Raw genomic sequence first — 11,645 nt, 5'->3', positions numbered from 1 at the left:
TGAAGACTATGAAGCATAACAAATGACAGAACCAGATATAGTTAGAAGTAAATCATGATTGTCTTCCTCCACATTCATTGCTTAGATGGAAAATGCAAGCATTACTTAATTTTTTTGCTTGTCTTTCACAACCCATGTGAAAATTTTAGTGGTCTTTTACATGTCCTACTTTTCAACTCAGATTATTTACTCACAGTACTTGTGTTCAGCGGTCAAATCAGGGTAAAGCACTTAGAAGATATCTTATTTATTCAATGACAAGTGCCAAATGTTTCTGCATAATAGAACACACATACAGTTCATTTTCTGGCTCTCTAATTCAAGCCAAATTATTATAACAGCAGATCCTAATTCCTCATATTTCTTTCTCTCTTTAACTTGACATGTTTACTATAGTCAAAAACTATTTATTTAAAATAATATTTAAAAAGTTGACTATATCCCCTATTTCATATTAATTGCATTAACCTACAGATCAGGTTACTCAGATGAAGAACTGTGCTAAAATTCCACACTGAAAGAGATGAACAACACTACAAAATACCCAAAGCTATGAGTCGTCTTGTACCAAAATAGACAAAACTCCACTTATGGGGGCTGCAGTGAAGTGCTGCAGAATTCAAATTGACTCAAGTTGTTTCCATGGATTATTCTATGAAATAATGTATCCAGCAAAACCTCAGAATATGGAAGAGCTGGTATTTCTATCTACTCACTACCAGAATAAATAGCTCCATTGATCCAGAAAACTGACTACATTTCTGTCAGCTACAAAAATTAATCAAAATTTTATCTGTACTCCTTTACACTTTTCTCTGCCATTTTTCCTCATATCTGTATGCTTTTCCAAACTTATTTTGCAGCAACAAGTTAAATTTTGCACATATGACTGGAGGCATGCATAGAGCAGTTAAATAATGGGTACTAATTTTTTTCCATTTCTGGTCCATTTTCTTGGTATTGTAGAAAGTCTTTGTACAGTTTTCCTAAACTGACTATTGCATCAGTCAAAGCCTAGGTAAATCAAGACTAGAGAGATTAAAAAAAAATTCATTAGTGCAGCTGTTTATTATTTTTCCCTTGAGGTGACATCAGATACAGAACCCTTGCAGCTTAAAACCGAACCAAGATATATACTGCAGCGGATTGCCCATCTGGTGTGACTTCAGAGTATTAAAATCTTCTGCAGGCTATCAGCACAAGGACCAGTCAAAATCTTTGCAATTGCCCAGACATCTTATTTCACACTACACAGAGTTGTGTGATCTCCAATTAAGATGTTCAGAATCACCATTATTAGATTGTGATGAATGTTGATCGTATCACCCAACCACAACAGTTCTGCATTTCAGCTGCAACTGTCCAGCTAATATGCAGTTACTGAAACAAGGTTGTCTGTGATCCAAAATATTACAGAAAATCAAGAACTGCCATTTATAGAGTGTGAAATCAAACGACTTTCTAGACTCTGTTGAACACTGTCACTGTAGATTAATGCGATACAACCCCTAAGTCATTGCAAAGCCACGATTTACATAAGACTGAATCTGAATGAATATAGCATGTATAATTTCCCAGTTTAAAATAAATGGTTACACAATGACAACTTTGATTCTAGATACACAGATATTTTGTCTCTATTTTCACCTAAAACATAAATGGATAATTACATCCATCCCCACCTCCTCTCAGAAGCCATACTAATAGACAAGGGGCTAAAACCTACAATTATGAGATTGTGGACATGTGTAGTTAAAAGCTAGAAAATATGAGAAAAGTCTGAAAACTGTACTTAATAATGCAAATTATAAAGTATGGATTATTTACTAAATATGGTGAACATTTAAAAATTACAACAGGTACTTAGTTACTTGTGATTCTCTTTGAAGAGTGGAAGCATTGTTTATTCTGATACATCTGTTCTCATGAATTTTCTCATGTAGGCACAGGCAGAAACTAACAGAGAAAATCTAGAAGTCAAATAGAGTTTAGGTGTTCTAGTCTTCGCATGTAACACAAGTATCAAGCTCTGTGTATTAATGAAGATGTTTATTACTGTAAAATGCCAGACCTGTTTCAAATTGAAAAAAAAAGCAATGCCCCAAGATCTTGCTGTCTCTTTGTGGAAGACAGACAGGAGACACAGACTAAATCAGGAGTAACACATAACGAGGAGCGAGGCTGTATTTAATTCTTCACTTCTGTGAGCAGATTGGCAAAGCAGAATTCTAAAGAAAGATTTAAAAAATAATAATTAAGTTGTTTGCAGATGCTCACATATGACTTCTTCATAGACTGAATGCCATCTGGGGAGAAGGCACAAAGGTACCTGTTTAGAAAGCTAACAAATTAATGATGGGACTGCTGTCATGTATGGATTAGAGAGTTAATTTATTCGTATTGCAAAAGTTTCCAAGGTTGAATGTGAAGCTCTGCAAGTGAGAAAAAAACCCTCAATATATTGTAGCAGAAAAGAGGAAAAAAGAAGACAAAACAGAAAGATGGAATAGATTTCACCAAGAAAATGTTTTAGAACACTTAGGTTAGTAGCAGCATTAATTCTTTTAATCGCTATCCAAAAAATTCTGTACAACAGGAGAGTACATTTGCAATTTACCACTTCCCACAGTTTTTGAAGTAGTTTAATATCCATAATAATAACAGCCTGCAGAAAAAGGAGTAAGGGAACTAGTCATTAAATCTTTCAGGGGAAAAAAATCTATCTTCAGTTTTCACACAATCAAAAACTATTTTCAGAGATGTGTGGAATAATCACCTTGGAAGTGTGATTATTCAAGATTTTATTCTCTGAGGATCACAAAAGAATTTTATTGTTCATTCCAAGGGGTCATTAACATTGCTATTTAAATATATCTGTGATTCTGAATTAATATGAATATGTATAATAAAATCTACTGAAATGGAGTGAATTTATTGAAAGGGAGTGACTGAAAATTGCTGAAATCCCCAGAACAGTTTGAGAGAATGAGATTTACCTCACCTACCTTCAGCATTTAAATGTACTTTTCTGGTCTAAACCAAGTATCAAAGCATCTTCTACAGTCAGCGAAGACATAGAAGGATCTCCAGAGGTTCTTCTTTCCATTTGTTTTAAATTAATATTTTAAGAGTGGATGAACTGCTTTTGTAGATGTTAGTTTTTCTTCACTAGATAAAATTGAGAATTTCAGTTAAGTGCTAACTCCTTAATCATAGAAAGAGCCTAACTTAGCTCTCTACTGATTAGATTGTCCTTAGCCAGAGAATATGAACCTCCCCTAGACATAAATGCTACAAAACTCCCATATATTTTGTTTTACAGTACCATAGTACTTTGAAATACTTTCTCATTTCAGTTATACTGTTGCTTGTTCCCAGTACTGTTACTGATTTGTGACATGAAGGGCCACAGGGAAGTCACAGCCCCTAAGCAGAACCTGGAGTGATCACTCCAGGGACAAGGAGTCTTAGAATGAGTAACCATTGTTGGCTGTGTGGAGGGTAGATGAGTCAAGCTCATGATATGTCAAAGCAATGCAGTTTATTTGGGACTGGTACATTCCAGCGCTCAGTTCTCAGCAACATTCCATACCTAAGCCTGCCTGCTGCTTTTGCTGATGAGCTCTGCCCTGCTCTTGCTCCTGCTGCATGCTGTGCTTCCAAAAATACTCTTTCCTGGTACTCTATTCTTACTTCCCGCAAAAAAAGAAAAAGAGTTGACCGCTGTAGTGCTTTTAATCATGTATATTTTGAACCACTTTTGGGGCTACATTCTTCCTTTTTCCATGTTGTAGTTCATATAAATAAAGCTGCTTGAAAGTATGTATCATCCACCCAAATGCTGTATCTGGATTATCACATTTGGGCTGCCTTTATTAATCTTCCAGCATCCTGCAAACCTGTGCAGACAGATCTTCAGATTCTCTCTTTCAGTGGGACAAAAAGAGGTCTTTGTTGGTGCTTTTCTAGATGGAAAACCTGCATCTATCCACAATGTCCAGATTTGAAGCTCACAAAACATATGGTAAATAACAATTTCATGTGCACTTAGTGGGGTATAGTGATTGACTTCTTGATGACTTTCTGCTTTATTTTAAAGCTCGTCAAAGGCTTTCCTTACTTCTTTGAGGAGACTTTCTCTTCATTGTTACCAGCATGATTGTTCAATGCAAGGGGAAATGAACTCATGAATGAAAACAAATACAGTTTTGTAGACAGATTGGGATAAGGAACAACATTACTTTTCAGATACTAATAGGCACACTTATAATGATGGATTTTTATTCTCTTAGATTATGGGTGGCTGTAGAAGTAACAAATAAAGCTCTTGAGCCTCATTAGATTATTCATGGGATGCACACACATGATGGATCCCTGTGTGTATCACACCCTAGGAAAGAAGACAGACTTTCACTCGGCCAGATATGAACCGTGTCGTTCCCGCTCTGTAGGTAACTCCCAAGCTTCTCGTGTTTCATCGCTGTGGGTACACCCAATCATCAACAGGCCCTTGTTACAGTCACTGGAACTAGTCCTGACCCTGATATTTGGCCTGACTTTCTCAGACTTGCTTCATCACAAAGTCACCTGACAGTATGGACGATTGGCTAGACCTGGCTTTCATCTCTGGCCTGATCTTTCTTGCCTTGACTGGAGTCAGTGGGATGGGCCCTGGCTAGCAAGGCTCCTTGTCCTGCTTGCCATGGTATCTCCCTCAGCACCACATTCCTTAAGGAAAGCTGGGGCTCACCATGCCCTGACACTTAAGCAGAGGCTGATTCTGCTCTCTCTAAATTTTCCATTTATAAGGTAACATGTCAACTGGCCTCTACTTTACTTGGAAATACACCTCGGCTCCGTAAGTGTCCATTCTGGTTAGGCTGTCATACAGTGAACCAAGACCATCTTGAGACCCTACTGCCTATGGCCAGTTGAGGGGCATTCTTGTAATTGTTACAATACAATTTCTTTCACTTGCCTCCCTTCCCATAAACACATCTCCGAGAGCTAATTGCACCTCTAGTCCTACAGGATAATCTTTGTATCACAATCGAACATAACCATCTCTCCATTTCTCCAGATCTACTTTGTAAAAATAAGTGAAAGCATTCATTTTCCTTAACCAACAGCTTTCATTCACTATAACATAGGTGAAGGAAGATGGAAACTTATGAAGTTTGTTCTGATTAACACTATCATAAAACTGCCACTTAAGAAACTTCCCAGAAAAAAACCCTAAGCTTAGCTGTGCTGCACTGGAAAAGTACTTGTAATGCAAAGTACACCCTCCAATTACACTCTTCATCATCCTATGACAAGAGATGAAGCTACTATTTAACATAAGAAAAGCAGTGCATTGCACTCTGTAGAAATTTATGACTATGTGTGTTAAAAAGCCATTAAAAATCAGGTTGTCCATTGAAACTTGCCAGAGAACAGAACATCAAAAATAACATGCAGTTTGGATAGCAACAGAGTGACTTCTGTTACCCTCAACATGCTGATTATGTTTCATATAGAATGTATTTCAGGAATTTCCCAAAATGATATATACTGTTTTCTTAAAGCAAGAGGAAGCTTCTTTCTTAATCTACATGTACAATACTTACTATAACTGAATGTTAAATTGCAGTAACCGCAATATGATTATATCCACTACTCTTGCAAGAGGAAAAAGTAGATTGAGAAACTTAAAGATGGATTAGAATAAGAAAAATCAGTCAGAGAGAAATAAAAGCTATATAAACAAATTATAGTCAATTTTGAGACTTCTGCAATACATAACTAATGCATAAAAAGCATTACATATGCACATACATATATGTATTTATCTCTCTTTCCCTCCCTCTCTCCCTCTTAAAATGATACATCTGTCAAAAGAAAATAAGGGATTTCTGAAAGCAAACTGTATCATGGCCTAGTAGAAAGTAATATAAATTAACACAAGGCAAAATGAAAGACAGAATCTTAGAAGGAAATTTGGAAAATGAATGATAAAAAATACAGAAGTATATTAAAAAAGGAAAGCTATGAGGAATTTGGAGAATTATCAGGAAGTAATGGGAGATAATTACATCTCAGAACTCTGACAGAAGGCTTAAAATCTTTGCAGTGAATGCCCTGAAAAAAACACTAAGCTTGATGACACTTCTACGAGCTCTTATATTCACAAAAAAACTTCAGCATGATTTTATCCTCTGAAAACATATTTATTTTCTTTTGGACAAAATTGAATGTTTGCAATAATTTTACTAGGAACACTTAATAGCATAATGACAGAATAGAGAAGGTTGGAACAGCTAATTTAATTTTTTAGGTGGCTCTGAAAATCCCATATGAAGTATAAAATTATGTAACACAGCCTTTATTGCCGCCCATGACACTCAGACCATTTACAATTTATATCACCTGTCAGGCTTGGCCTAGTCACTTCAACTAAAGTTAGAACTGAAGATAATTTGGTCCATAATTAAATTACAAACCTGAACTTTATAATAATGTAGTATGCAATGTATCCTAAATAGTGCCACAAATCACATCTCAAGTATCCTCATAAAGATCCATTTGATGGACTGCATAATGGACTTCTTTACTGATTTTTCCCCCATCTATGCAGAATCTTGAAGGAGGTATATTAGATATCCTCAGCTGAATAAGAGACTAGCCTAAAATATTTTGTGAGAAATTATTAGCAACATGTAATCCACAATAAATTGATGAAGCAAACCGCTTTCCTACTTCTTATATCCTCATCTTTCATAGGGTGACTTTGAAAGCTTCAGCAAGGAGAATGATGCTATTCAGACCACAACTATTTCTAAAAGTCCTTAAATTATAACTAGAAAAGTGAGAAAATGAATCCATTGCATGTTAAATGTTGTTAGAAATTTCAAAAAGATATGACTGATATATCAATAATAGGACTGTGACATATACTGTCCTCAGGGATGCCTTTCTTGACTGTCCATTTTGGAGTAAAGACAGCTATACATGCAGGTTCTTCTAAAACCTGCAGGATCTTGCTTTGTTGTTTACTTCAGTAAAAACTCTCATGAAATAAGAAAAAAGGTATTGTAGTATTTTAGACACAACTCTCAGTGGAAACTTCATTTCAGCTTGAGTCATCTAATTAGATGGTTTTTAAGTGTCTGGAAATTACTGCCATGCAAACATGAAGAATAGCCCTGAGGTTCTTTGTGCTTCTCTAAAATCCAAGTATTTTTTATAACTGCTGCAAGATACATACTCCATTGACACTTAGCACTGATATCACTGTGTAAGTGTGACAGTCCAAGACTCCTAGCGATAAGGAGCTGGGATGGAAATCAAGGATACTCTGGTTTCCAAAAGCATTTCTGCTGGTAACAGAAATGAATTGCAAGAAATATGACCATAATACTTTCCTGAAATACAGCCATAATACTTTTTATATAAGAAAGGGAAGAAAAGAAGAGTTTTCTGAAGACTCTAGTTCAGTTATTTTAAAGATACAAGAAATATATGTGCCAAGAGGTCTGATGAGTTCAGCTTTACCAATGCTGTGATTGAAATGGCTCAAAACTGCTTGTCTTTACAGACAATTTGACATACTAGGCAAGACAGTATTTTCTTTAATGGTTTTTCCTAAGTCCCTCTCTACTTTTGCCAAAAATATTACACAAATATTATCTAGCACACACTACTTGTCTGCCAGGGTGCCAATGAATGATAGCAAACAATTGTTTTGAGTACTTCCATCTGTACACAGCATGCTGGGCAGTCAAGACAGATGAAAGCAAGAGCAGGGCTTTAAAAGAGACACACCATAAAACAAGTGGTATCATACATTCTTAAAGCATCACATGAGAAAACTGGCCTTGTTACCAAAAAGAGCCCAGGCAGCCTAAAAGAAATTTTTTTTTTTTTAGCACTGTCTTAGTTTAGGACAATTTAAAGAAGCAGACTCTCTAAAATGAGTTACCTCCTCTTTGTTTTAACCAACCCCTTTCCAATAATAAGGAACGAATATGAGTAGATGTAAGTGAAAAAATAACTATTTGCTAACAAGCAAAACAATAAAAGGCAAAAAATAATCTATCTAGTGAATAATCACTAGGTAAAAAATTATTGATTCTCACCAGCTCCAGGGGGACAAAAAACCCACCCAAAATGTTCTCAATCTCCTGCAAGATGGTCACCCTCACCGATGATGACCAGGTGTAAGGAGACAAAGGGAAAACGGTGTCAGACCTTTTCCAAAGGGTGTCACCCATGTGACATCCCAGCTACTTAATTCCAGGATTTAACCAAGGTTCTTTTGCCCTTGGTAGATGCAAAGGAGACAATCCCAACCAGATATTCTCAAGAGGTAAAAAAACCACACAAAAGTTTATTGGTAAACCAAACCACAGGAAATAAAGGAACATTGACATAAGAGTAAATGCAACACAACATCACTTAGAGCACAGCACAGACTTAGCCCCTGAACACAGAAAACCTTTACACTCACTCGTTGTTATGTTCTGTGAGAATAGAGATAGAGGAAGAAGAAAGGGAGAAAAACAGAAAGGCAGGAGAAATACAGAAAAACAGTCATAGCTCTCAGCTCCTGTCTTGCAGTGATGTAAAACCCCAAGACGACGGCAGGGCTGAAAAACAAGTTTGTCCTGTGGTCAGGCTTCTTAAAGCCTTGGCCCATCCAGGGCCCCTCTCCCAGGTGGGATTTATGGTCTCTCGGCGTCTCAGGGCAGGGGTCAGGCAAGTGACAGACTTGGGGCTCCCGTGAGTGACAGACTCTGCGGCGCTGGGGGGTATCGGGGCAGGGCACCCCTCCATCAGGGCAAGCTCTCACCCGCTCCCTACCACACATCCCAAGCTTCCCGAGATGTCCCGAAACAGATCGCTTTTTCCAGTTACGGGTGATCGTGTGGTGTGGGAAACAAAGGGACAAGAAGGCGGCAGAAAGAACTCTGCCAGGAAGGCAGGAGCTAAAGCAGGATCTCACGCTGGCGGGAGTGCGGTCGGCTCTGCCGGCTCCTCCTGCGGCGCTCCGGGCCCGGCCGGGACAGGGACAGGGACAGGGACAGGGACAGGGACAGGGGCAGGGACAGGGACAGGGACAGGGGCAGGGACAGGGACAGGGACAGGGACAGGGACAGGGCTGGGCGAGCCGGCCCCAGGAACCGGCCCAGTCAGCCAAGCTCGCTCCCGAACACTCCGTGATTGCGAAATGCAGTGTTCCTGAGTGGCTACTCTTGCAAGGCCAGAAAAGCAAAGAAAACGCCAAAGAAAAAAAAAGGCAGCTAGCTGCCCAGAGCAAGCGCCTCTCGGCAGAGCCTCCGCCTTCAGCAAACACTGCCATGCACAAGAGCAGGTTGGCTCAGGTGCCTCGAAAGGGACCGGGGGATGGCACCTCCCCACTGCCCTGCAATTCCAGGTCTTGCCCTGCAGGTCTTTAAAAGACAGTAACACGTGAGGGGCAGAGATAGATATGGAATATAATAACATTCTGTGTTACCCACGACAAGCATTTAGCCTGAACTCCGTTCTCAGAATCTCTTTAAACAAATCCGTAACAAACAGACGTTATCCTGATCATGAGCTTAGGCAAAGGAAAAAATTCAATCCTTTATGAAGATTATTGAAACCAAAACTCCTTTTTGTTATATTTTAGTAGAGTTATAGTTCTGTACCCTTTTACAACTAAGTTCATATACATAACTGTATATCAGAAAACACCTAATACATTTTTCTCATGTAAAGACTTAAGGTTAGTATTGTACTAGCCGGCAAATTTTTAGTTATTTCCTTTTACTAATTATCATGATCTTCCAGGATAGTTTTAGCTAAGGATTTTATTTTTTCCTAGTCTATGCTAGAAATAGAATGTAGATATGACATATACTACTACAGTGGCAGTGACACGGACTAAATGACAATCAAATTATGTCCAAAAAAGCCAAAGTAATTGTTTTACAGGAAAAAAAACCTGAAAGCAAATTTTTGTCAATAAAACTTTATTATTGGAACAGAGTATGAATTTTCTCATAACTGTAACATAAATTTGTTAATTTATTAGTATGATAAACTTACAGCTATGTTCCTTAGTAAACTTAATAGGCTAAACTGATGAACAATTTGAGATTTTATCCTCCCATTATCCTAATAAGGGAATAATATGTTTTTGCGAGCCACCCATGATGTGAAAATTAAGTAAGATCTTATCCACAGGTTACATTTAAGGATATTTCATTGCAATAAATTAAAAATATTAATGACTGTTGTTGCAACATAAAATTACAACTATTAAGGATTTTATTAGATAAAACAAGCAGCAATTGCCTCTATAAGACCCAAGGACAGGCCACATTTTCTAAGGTAATTTTTATTTGCATTATGAGTTAAGAATCATAAATCTTTTTGTAACTCCTGTACTAAGCTTTTTTTAAGATGGTAGGAAAGGTATAAGATACATATTTGATTGGTACAACTTACAAATAGCTATGGAAGTTTAAGGGTTTTCAGCTAGAATTGCCTGTTTGGGGCATTTCATGGGAGAAAGAAGACATTTTCATAAAAAGACATGTGTCATTTGCTTGCCCCTGCCAAGCCACAGGAACTGAGGCTAAGAAGGTTTTCCTTGTTAGCATACTTAAATAGAGTAGTATTAAACTTGTGCACTTGCTTTGTAAAGACAACAACATTGCTGACAAAATCCTTCATAACTTTTATGCAATAGTTCAAAGGGACGAACCTCTTGAAAGAACAGTTAATTAACTATTTTATCTTCTTATAGGAAAGAACAAGGTGTCCCCAAAAGAATTATGGACAACTGCTTAGACGCAAAGGCCAGCTCTGAAATACTTTGCACAGGATTGTATTTGAAAAACTGCTTCTCTGGAACAATGATTTTTTTTTTAATGTAATGAGTTGCAGTATATTAAAAAAAAAAAAAAAAAAAAAAAGAGAGAGATGGAACAGAATGCTAAAAGCTTAAATGAATCTATCAATCTAAGGGATTACTTCTGCAAATATCCATGGTTAACGTTATGCACTTATTTTGTCTCAGACTTTTATATTTGAAAAATTCTCATTCCAGAACAAAAAATAATGCGAAATGGCCAAGCTATGTGCATCTCCCAGATAATATGCATGCTGTGACTAAGTAGAATCTGCACAATTTTAGTATTAGTGATGCATTTCTTTCTCACAATTTTTCCTCAGTCATGATTAATCTTTGTAAACTGAGCTGTTGCAACAGTGTATTTTTTCTGTGAAACATCTAATGAGGACAAGAGTGGTAGTATAAAATGATAATAATAATAGATCAAAAGTACTAACATTTACTTTTGGCTTAGTAAAACTGTCTGATAAATTATTCCCTTCAGTGTTTTTCTGTTATTGCAACACAGTACCTTGAAAGTGATATATTGGCACAAGCCATTGTGTTCTACCACTGTGCAATTAGGAGGTCCATTTAAACAGCTTTATCATACGCACACATAGCCTGATTAATTTTCTAATCAAATGTTCCAGGAAATCATTAACCATGACATTAAACAGTGTTCTGCTAATTATACTCTCCACAAAGAATTCCAATATAAATTTACAAAACATCTATAGAAAGGTGCCAAAGGATGAACAGTACAATGCATACAAATAATTAC

This window comes from Sylvia atricapilla, chromosome 2 (assembly GCF_009819655.1).
Source record: "Sylvia atricapilla isolate bSylAtr1 chromosome 2, bSylAtr1.pri, whole genome shotgun sequence".
Taxonomy (NCBI): domain Eukaryota; kingdom Metazoa; phylum Chordata; class Aves; order Passeriformes; family Sylviidae; genus Sylvia; species Sylvia atricapilla.
The sequence above is the reverse complement of the archived record's forward strand: the minus strand, read 5'-3'. Positions refer to the sequence as shown.